The following is an 8,113-nucleotide window of genomic DNA, read 5'->3' as shown; positions in this document are numbered from 1 at the left end:
GGCCTCAACGGTGGCGAAAAAGTCGCCGCCGGGAGAAAAGAAACCCTAGCGTTCGCAGGGAAAAGGTCTTCTTCAGATATTTTTCTCTAGAAGAGGCAATTTGTGCATAAACGAGTCTAATTATTTACATTAGGCCTGGTCGGCAGTGGGCCCCGGCCCTTCGGTCGAATATGGGCCGCATCATCGAGTCGGGCCCAAAGCCCAAACCAGCTTTGCTGCTGGTGCGTACTACTGCGAAGCCCCGGCCCTTGGAGGCGAGGGTTTCGCCGTCGACCTCGCCGAGGTGGGTTCTCCGCCCAATCCACGCCTTAATCACCGCCGTTTCCTCCCAGCTCTCCCATCCCCGGCCGGCGCCGCCCTTCCTGGGTAGTCGGCTCCTCCGAGCCCGAGGTACGGATTTGGGTCCATTCCTTTCCCTTCTCGAGCGACCTTGGTCGAGCCAGCCGATGCGATGTCGATTCTTCCATCTGAACTTGGTCGATTCGGCTCTGTAATGTCTGCATGGCCTGGGTTTTGCACCTGCTCTGTTAGTTCCATGGCGTACTGCCTAGGTCGACTTCGTTGTTGCGCTTGGCACTGTTAAGGGAATTAGGCCGCTGTTGTGTATGGACCTGGAAGGCTGGAACCTCTGTGAAATGCTAGAGGAAATAGCTTGGTTTAGTCAGTAAAATCTGTTCTGGAGTGTGCAGAAATTGGTTTACTCGTCTGATTTGTTGGGTGGTATTTCCATATACGAGTTCAGTTCGGCAAGGGGAATGTTCAGATATCATGTTGGTTTAATGTTCAGATTGGTATATTTCTAGATTATCCCCCCACCCAGCAGAAATTTATACAGTTATTAGGGTGTTATTTTTATCTGAAATTCTTTATGTCACTTCTTTGTTCTACGGGATGGATGCAAATAGGATGCCGCGGCATTAATTTACCGTTTATTGTGAAGATAAGCACATAAAACTTTCGACACATATAAGAAAAACTTCAAAGTTTCATCACTGTTTCCTTCTACAGTACATTATTTGTTACAGCTGTTATCTGGTTATCTTGTGTGTTCCACCCTGAACGTAAATTTTTTGTTAGTCCAGCGCCTGCAGAACCTCGAGGTTCCCCAAGTTGTGCAGCTGATGGAGGATCTCCCGGAGCCACTGCTTGCAGATATCATCAAGAGGATTACCGTGTCGAGTGATCTAAATTCTCTTTGCCTCGTGTCAAAGCGGCTCTGTGCCGTCGAGGCGGAGCATAGGGGTGCTATCCGTGTTGGCTGTGGCGTTGACCCTACAATGGAAGCCTTGACATCACTGTTCTCCCGGTTCTCCAATTTGTGGAAAGTGGAGATCAATTACGCTGGTTGGACGCCCAGTCATGGGGACCAGGTGAACAACCAAGGCATCCTTGTTCTATCGCATCATTGCCCCTTGCTGTCTGATCTCACCTTAAGCTTCTGTGCACACATTGATGATGCTGGTCTTAGTTATCTAGCTTACTGCAAAAAGTTGAGGTCCCTCAGGCTGAGCTTTGCACCAGCAATAACTTCTACTGGGATTTTCCGGGTGGCCGTTAGTTGCTGCCATCTCTCTGTTCTCCACCTTGTTGACTGTATAGCAATAGAGAGCGTGGAGTGGCTGGACTATCTTGGGAGATATGGATCATTAGGGGAACTTGTTCTAAAGGATTGTGATGGAATCAGTCAGTATGACCTCCTAAAATTTGGTCCAGGATGGAGGAAGCTCCAAAGGTTTGAGTTTGAGATTAATGGAACTTACTGGCTGAGTCAGCGCCCTGATCCCTCATACGTGGTTGGCTACCCATATAGCTATGACATTTGCTGTGATAATTTGAAGGATCTTAGGTTGGCTCATATTGTAACTAAGCCGGAAATTGGACTCCGTTTTCTCCTGGGGAAGTGCAAAGCATTGGAGACACTTTACCTGGAGTATGTTATTGGTCTAAATGAGGATGAGATGATTGCACTATTCCAGAGGTGCTGCAACCTTAAAACCATTTCACTTCGGCTCATGCCTCTGCGCTGTGAAGATCATTGGTTTAGGACGGCATTGACTGATGACAGCCTAGAGGTCCTAGCTCTAAGCTGCCCTATGCTTCAGGTTGTTGAGCTCACTTTCACATTTTGTGAACCCTCTTATCCTACTGAAATAGGCTTCACACAGAAGGGTATTCTGACGCTTATCCAATCATGTCCGATTCGTGCTCTTGTGCTAAATGGTGCCAGCATATTTGATGACGAGGGGATGAAGGGCCTGTCATCCACACAGTTCCTGGAGAAGCTCGATCTCGTGGATTGCTGCTCTATATCTGATGCTGGGATGTACCTCATTGCTCAGGCTCCTTGTTTGAGTCACCTCACACTCCGGGAATGTAGTAGCGTGACAGATGATGGGTTGGCTGCATTGGCACGTTCACAGAAGTTGGAGTCACTGACCGTTATAGGCTGCCGCTGGATCTCTGAGGAGGGTGTGCAGGGTGCTGCCAAATCAGTTTGCTACTCATCGGAGACTGAAAGCCATGACAGCCTAAAAGGAATGAACGTGTACAGGAAAATACGACAGTCGCCCTGAATTCAGTCTTTGGCTGTTAATTTGTGTTGCTATATGTTGGCAGAACTTCGAAACCACAACAGTATGAAAGTAACTCGAAGGATAATCGTACCTGCCATTTCCTTCTGGCAAGTTCCAATTGGCTTCAGATGTTCTAGACTTGTTTTGGCAGTGTGAGATTCGTTTTAGAAATGTGCCAGAATTCGTGATTATGGCTTGGCAATCGTTTGTGCCGGTTCTGGTCTTTTGTGTGTTTGTTGCGCGGCACCTCCTCCATTGATTCTCCATGTGCAGCGCCTGATATGCGATTCCTGCCATAGCAATAGTGCGTATGATCTATGTGAGTACATTGTAGTGATTCTTGCTGACAGTAATCACTAATCAGTGGGCATTTGGGGCACTTGCCTGAGCATATCATGTTTTTTTTCTTCGTACACCTCAGCTCAATCCTGATATGATGCATTGTTCATCACATCCACCGAGGAAGAGTTTTCGATAATTCTTTTATTGTAGCTATCTGAAAGGTGTCCTTCATCTGTTTGAGATCTCCAAACATGGTACCCTTTTATTTTTATATCCTCGGTGTTTTAAATTTCAAAAGAATTATCAGGTTCTTTTGGTTGCTTGTGCAATATTTAAGGTTCAGGCGTAATTGAGCACATTAAACCTGGAGATGAGATCTGCTAACTATTGTTTTAAAGCAGTTTATGCTAAAGATAGGAATTTTCTGAACTTATCAACTCAACACATGTTCACACATGAAACAAATGCCATTTTACTACACTGAACACTCATGGTAATATTCCATCGTTACACTAAAGAAGGCAAGATCTATGTAAAATGGCAGATAAAACATATACATTGTTGCATCTCAGCCAAGATGATGCTGCTGTCGACATTGATCTGTCATCGGATGGCTGAAACTACTCAACGGGTCGCTATTTGAATTTCCTTTACAGCCAGCTTTCTGCTTTTGTTTTTCTGCTTTATTAGTGATGTAATGGCTGCAAGAGCCAAGACTTCGGGTTGCTAGATGCATCCGGTCTTGTACCAGGTTAAAATCCTAGCGGCCATGTTCGGGCTGGCCCTCTTATGCGTATCTGAAAGCCATAAAACCCTAGCTAGAGTCACAATTTTCCTGTCCAAAAATCGCTGGCGAACAGCTGTGAGATGGTCAGTTAACTCTGAACCTGACACATCAGGCGTTACACAGAACCAGTGAGCCGCCGGCTACGTGTGAAAGACGGTGAAGGGAATACTTAAACATGTGAATGTTTTTTTTTCCTAAATACATACTGAATTTTTATTAAATACATGTTGAACATTTTTTAGATACATGTTGTACATTTTTTAGATACATGTTGTACATTTTTAAAATACATGTTAAATATTTACCCAAATATGTGTTAAACATTTGTAAAATGCACACTGAATATATTTTTAAATAAATGTTGAATTTTTTGGGTACAAAGTGACCATTTTGAAACACCCACTGAATAATTTTCAACAATTTCATGAATTCTTTTAAACGTGTATGAATATTTAAGAAAATTATGCCATTGTTTAAACATTTTCATGAACATACAATTTTTTAAACGGAAATTTTTATATGGTATGAACAGTTTTAGAAATTTCACGAACTTTTTAATGTGCGGTGATTTTTTTTAAAACTAAGTAAATTAAATTTGATTATATATATAGAATATTTTAAAATATAAAAAGGTAAAAACAAATTGAAAAAACGAAAATGGTCCGACCCACAATAGTCGTCCATCTATTTCGTTAGATGCGAAACATAGATGCTCCCGACAAATTGACTTACTAGCACACATTTCGATCACTAACTCCCCAATGGAATATGGGCCTCATCGTCAAGTCGGGCCAAGCTCAAGCTCGCTTTGCTGCTGCTGCTGCATATTTACTCATGTCGCGAGGAAGGTGACAGTTTTGCTATCGACCACTCGACCTTGACGCAGAGGTTTCCCCAACCATTCCTTCCAACCTTTGGTCGCCGTTGTTGCCGCCCAGCTCTCCCCTTCGGGTCGGCGCCTCCTCTCCTGGTTCGTCAGCTCCTCCTAGGTACGTACTTGGGTCTATTTCCTTCCCTTCTCGAGCAACATTGGTTGAGCCCGATTGAGGCGATGTTGATTCTTCCACTTGAGCTTTGTCGATTCTTAAAAAGTTAAATGAAGGCAATACCGAATTCATTCAGGCACACATTCCGATCACACGTACTACGTGCGATGCTTTTTTTCCTTTTTCATTAGAGTACATACTTTTTTTAGAACAAAATTAGTTTTTCAGGGAAAAATAGTTTGTCTTTCAAGAACATGAGATTCAGTTAGTGGGGGTCGTATATGGGCCGCATCATCAAGTCGGGCCGAAGCCCAAGCCACCTTCGTTGCTGCTGCTCAAAAAAAAAAAACCATCCTAGCTCCCGAAGCCAGCCGACGCTCTCGCCGCGAGGGTTTTGCCGTCGACCTCGCCGCCCAATCCGCCTCCCTTGGTCACCGCCGTTCCCGCCCAGCTCCCCCCCCCCCCCCCCCCCCCACCCCCCCTTCCGGCTGGCGCCGCCCTTCCTGGTTCGTCGGCTCCTCCGAGGTACGGATCTGGGTCCATGACCTTCCCTTCTCGAGCAACATTGGTTGAGCCAGCCGAGGCGATGTCGATTCTTGCACCATGTACTTGGATCTGTTGATGCACTTGGCACACTATGTATGAGCCTGGAATATCTGATATTCTAGAGTAAATGTCCTGGTTTAATTCTAGTAAAACATGTTCATTAGTGCCTAGGATTTGTCCTTCCAGATATGAGTTCAGTTCAGCAGGTGGATGTTTAATTGGTATATTTGTACACTGTAATTAGGGCTTTTACATTGGGTGATTGTTCCAAGATAAGCATGTACAGTAGTAATTAAGTGACTGTTCCAAGAGTAGCACATAAATCTTTCAACATCCCCTAAAAAACATAAATCTTTCAACAGATATAAAAAAGTTCAATGTTTCACCGATGTTTCCTTTTACATTAGTTCTTGAGGACAGCTATTATTTGGTTATCTTGTTATGTTCCATTCTGATAATAGAATCTTCACTACAGTGCCTTCCGGGTCTTGAGACTGCCCAAGTTGTGCAACTGAGATACTCAATGGAGGATCTACCAGAGCCACTGCTTGGAGAGATCGTCAAGAGGGTTACCAAGACAAGTGATCTGAATTCTCTTTCCCTCGTGTCGAAGCAGCTCTGCACCGTTGAGGCAGAGCATAGGGATGCTATCCGTGTTGGCTGTGGACTCAACCCTTCTACAAAAGCCTTGGTATCGTTGTTCTCCCGGTTCCCCAATTTGGCGAAAGTAGAGATAAACTATTCTGGATGGTGGCCCAGTAACGGGAACCAGTTGAACAACCAAGGCCTCTGTGTTCTGTCATCTCACTGCCCCTCACTGTCCGATCTTTCTTTAAGCTTCTGCTCTTACATTGGTGACTCTGGTCTTGGTTATCTAGCTGATTGCAAAAAATTGAGGTCGCTCAGGCTGAACTGTGCACCAGCAGTAACTTCTACTGGCATTTTTCACGTGGCGGTTGGTTGCAGGCATCTTTCTGTTCTTCACCTTGTTGACTGTACGACAGTAGACAGCAGGGATTGGCTGGAGTACCTTGGGAGATATGGATCATTGGGAGAACTTGTTGTAAAGGATTGCAATGGAATCAGCCAGTATGACCTCTTAAAGTTTGGCCCAGGCTGGGAGAATCTCCAAAAATTTGAGTTTGAGATTAATGGAAACTACTGGATGTCAGGGGCCTCTGACCCCTCCTACGTGTCTGGCTACCCATATAGATATGACATCTGCTATGATAGCTTGAGGGATCTTAGGTTAGCTCATATTATAACCGAGCCAGAAACTGGACTTCGTTTTCTCCTGGGGAAGTGCAAAGCATTGGAGACGCTTTATCTAGAGTATGTGATTGGTCTAAAAGAGAATGAGATGATTGCGCTATTCCAGAGGTGCAGCAACCTTAAAACCATCTCACTTCGGTTCATGCCTCTGCGGTGTGAAGATTATTGGTTTAGGACGCCATTGACTGATGTTAGCCTTAAGGCTCTAGCTCTCAGCTGCCCTATGCTTCAGGTTGTAGAGCTCACATTCACACTTTGCGAACCCATGTATCCAACAGAAATAGGTTTCACACAAGAGGGTATTGTGTCGCTCGTCCAATCTTGTCCAGTTCGCACTCTTTTGCTAAATGGTGCCAGCATTTTGTATGACGAGGGGTTGAAGTGCCTCTCATCCTCACAGTTCCTGGAGAATCTTGAGCTCGTGGATTGCAGGTCTATAACCGATGCTGGTATGAACTTCATTACACTGGCTCCTTGCTTGAGCAATCTCACCCTCCGCAAATGCAAGAAAGTGACAGATAATGGAATGGCTGAGCTGGCACGTTCACAGAAGTTGGAGTCACTAACCGTTATAGGCTGCTGTCAGATCTCTCAGGAGGGTGTGCAAGGGGCTGCCAAATCAGTTCACTACTCTGCAGAGACTGAAAGCCACGACAGTCTAAAAGGAATGAACATGGACAGGGACATGAACAGGAAAAGACGCCGATCGCCCTGAATCCGATCTTTGGCTATTAATTTGTGTTTGCTATATATCAGCAGAAGCTTGAAAACACAAAACTATGAAAGTAAATTCGGTGGACAGGTCCACCTGCCATTTCCATGCAATAAGTTTTAATTGGCTTTGTTGGATGTTCTAGACTTGTTTCGGTAATGCGAGCTCTGTTTTAGGAATTTGCCAGAATTCTTGTGTATGTTATGACAGTAGCTTCGATTTGTAATCTCTTTTTGCATTGCTCATATCTGTAAGGTCTACTTCCTTTGACTGAGTGCTCCAAACATCAACCTATTATTCTTATACCTTTTGCCTGCTTGTGCAACATTTAAGTTTCAGGCGTCAGTGAGTGCATTAAACCTGAAGATTGCATCTGCTAACCATTTCTGTACAGTGGTTTCTGCATTAGACGGGAAATTTCATTACTTATCGACACAACACATGTGCACATATGAAACAAGGCAAAGAGATTACGAACAAGGAACACATGCTTTTTTCTTAGACTAAACATACATGGTAATAGTTCTGCGCAAAATGGCAGAGAAAACAGATATGGTATTGCATCTCAGCCTATCACTTGATGTAATCTAGTTCTCGTGTAAGGTTGTAAGGGCATCATGTGAGCTGCTGGCTACAATGGCGGCAGCGCCCCGCATGAGATTAAAGTTGGTGCGTGGGGATAATTGCCCTTTGGGTTCTCATCTGCAGGATTTCATTCACAGCAGAGAACCTGGTAGAGAAGATCTGCGAGACATCAGACAGATACATGCTGATGCATGACATTTGTAACACTGGAATCGGTAAGATGCTGATGCTTATAGCCTGCAATCAGTACAAAAGGAAAGTTAGATGATGATGTTTCAGATCACACACACCAAATCACTGTCGTGTTTTATTCTTCTTCTTCATTTGTAAGATCAACATGTTACTGTGTTTACCTGATGCTTTTGGTTAA

General features: G+C 44.4%; 2 pseudogenes across 3 annotated transcripts; both read left to right on the top strand.

Moving 5' to 3' along the window:
* Positions 1-227: 227 nt before the first annotated feature.
* Positions 228-3,806, top strand: LOC125515174 (F-box/LRR-repeat protein 14 pseudogene; annotated as a pseudogene). 2 transcript variants are annotated; one of them, XR_015608921.1, is made up of 2 exons: positions 228-390; positions 1,078-3,806. The product of XR_015608921.1 is annotated as an F-box/LRR-repeat protein 14 pseudogene, transcript variant X2 (transcript). The 2 variants fall into 2 exon arrangements; XR_015608920.1 differs by having other exon boundaries at positions 229-390; positions 1,083-3,805.
* A 1,217-nt stretch (positions 3,807-5,023) lies between these two features.
* LOC125512832 (F-box/LRR-repeat protein 14 pseudogene) lies at positions 5,024-7,778 on the top strand (annotated as a pseudogene). The gene is made up of 2 exons (XR_015608919.1): positions 5,024-5,153; positions 5,650-7,778. The product of XR_015608919.1 is annotated as an F-box/LRR-repeat protein 14 pseudogene (transcript).
* Positions 7,779-8,113: the final 335 nt, after the last annotated feature.

This window comes from Triticum urartu, chromosome 6A, assembly GCF_056163025.1.
Source record: "Triticum urartu cultivar PI428250 chromosome 6A, HENAU_Tu73, whole genome shotgun sequence".
Taxonomy (NCBI): domain Eukaryota; kingdom Viridiplantae; phylum Streptophyta; class Magnoliopsida; order Poales; family Poaceae; genus Triticum; species Triticum urartu.
The sequence above is the reverse complement of the archived record's forward strand: the minus strand, read 5'-3'. Positions and strand labels throughout refer to the sequence as shown.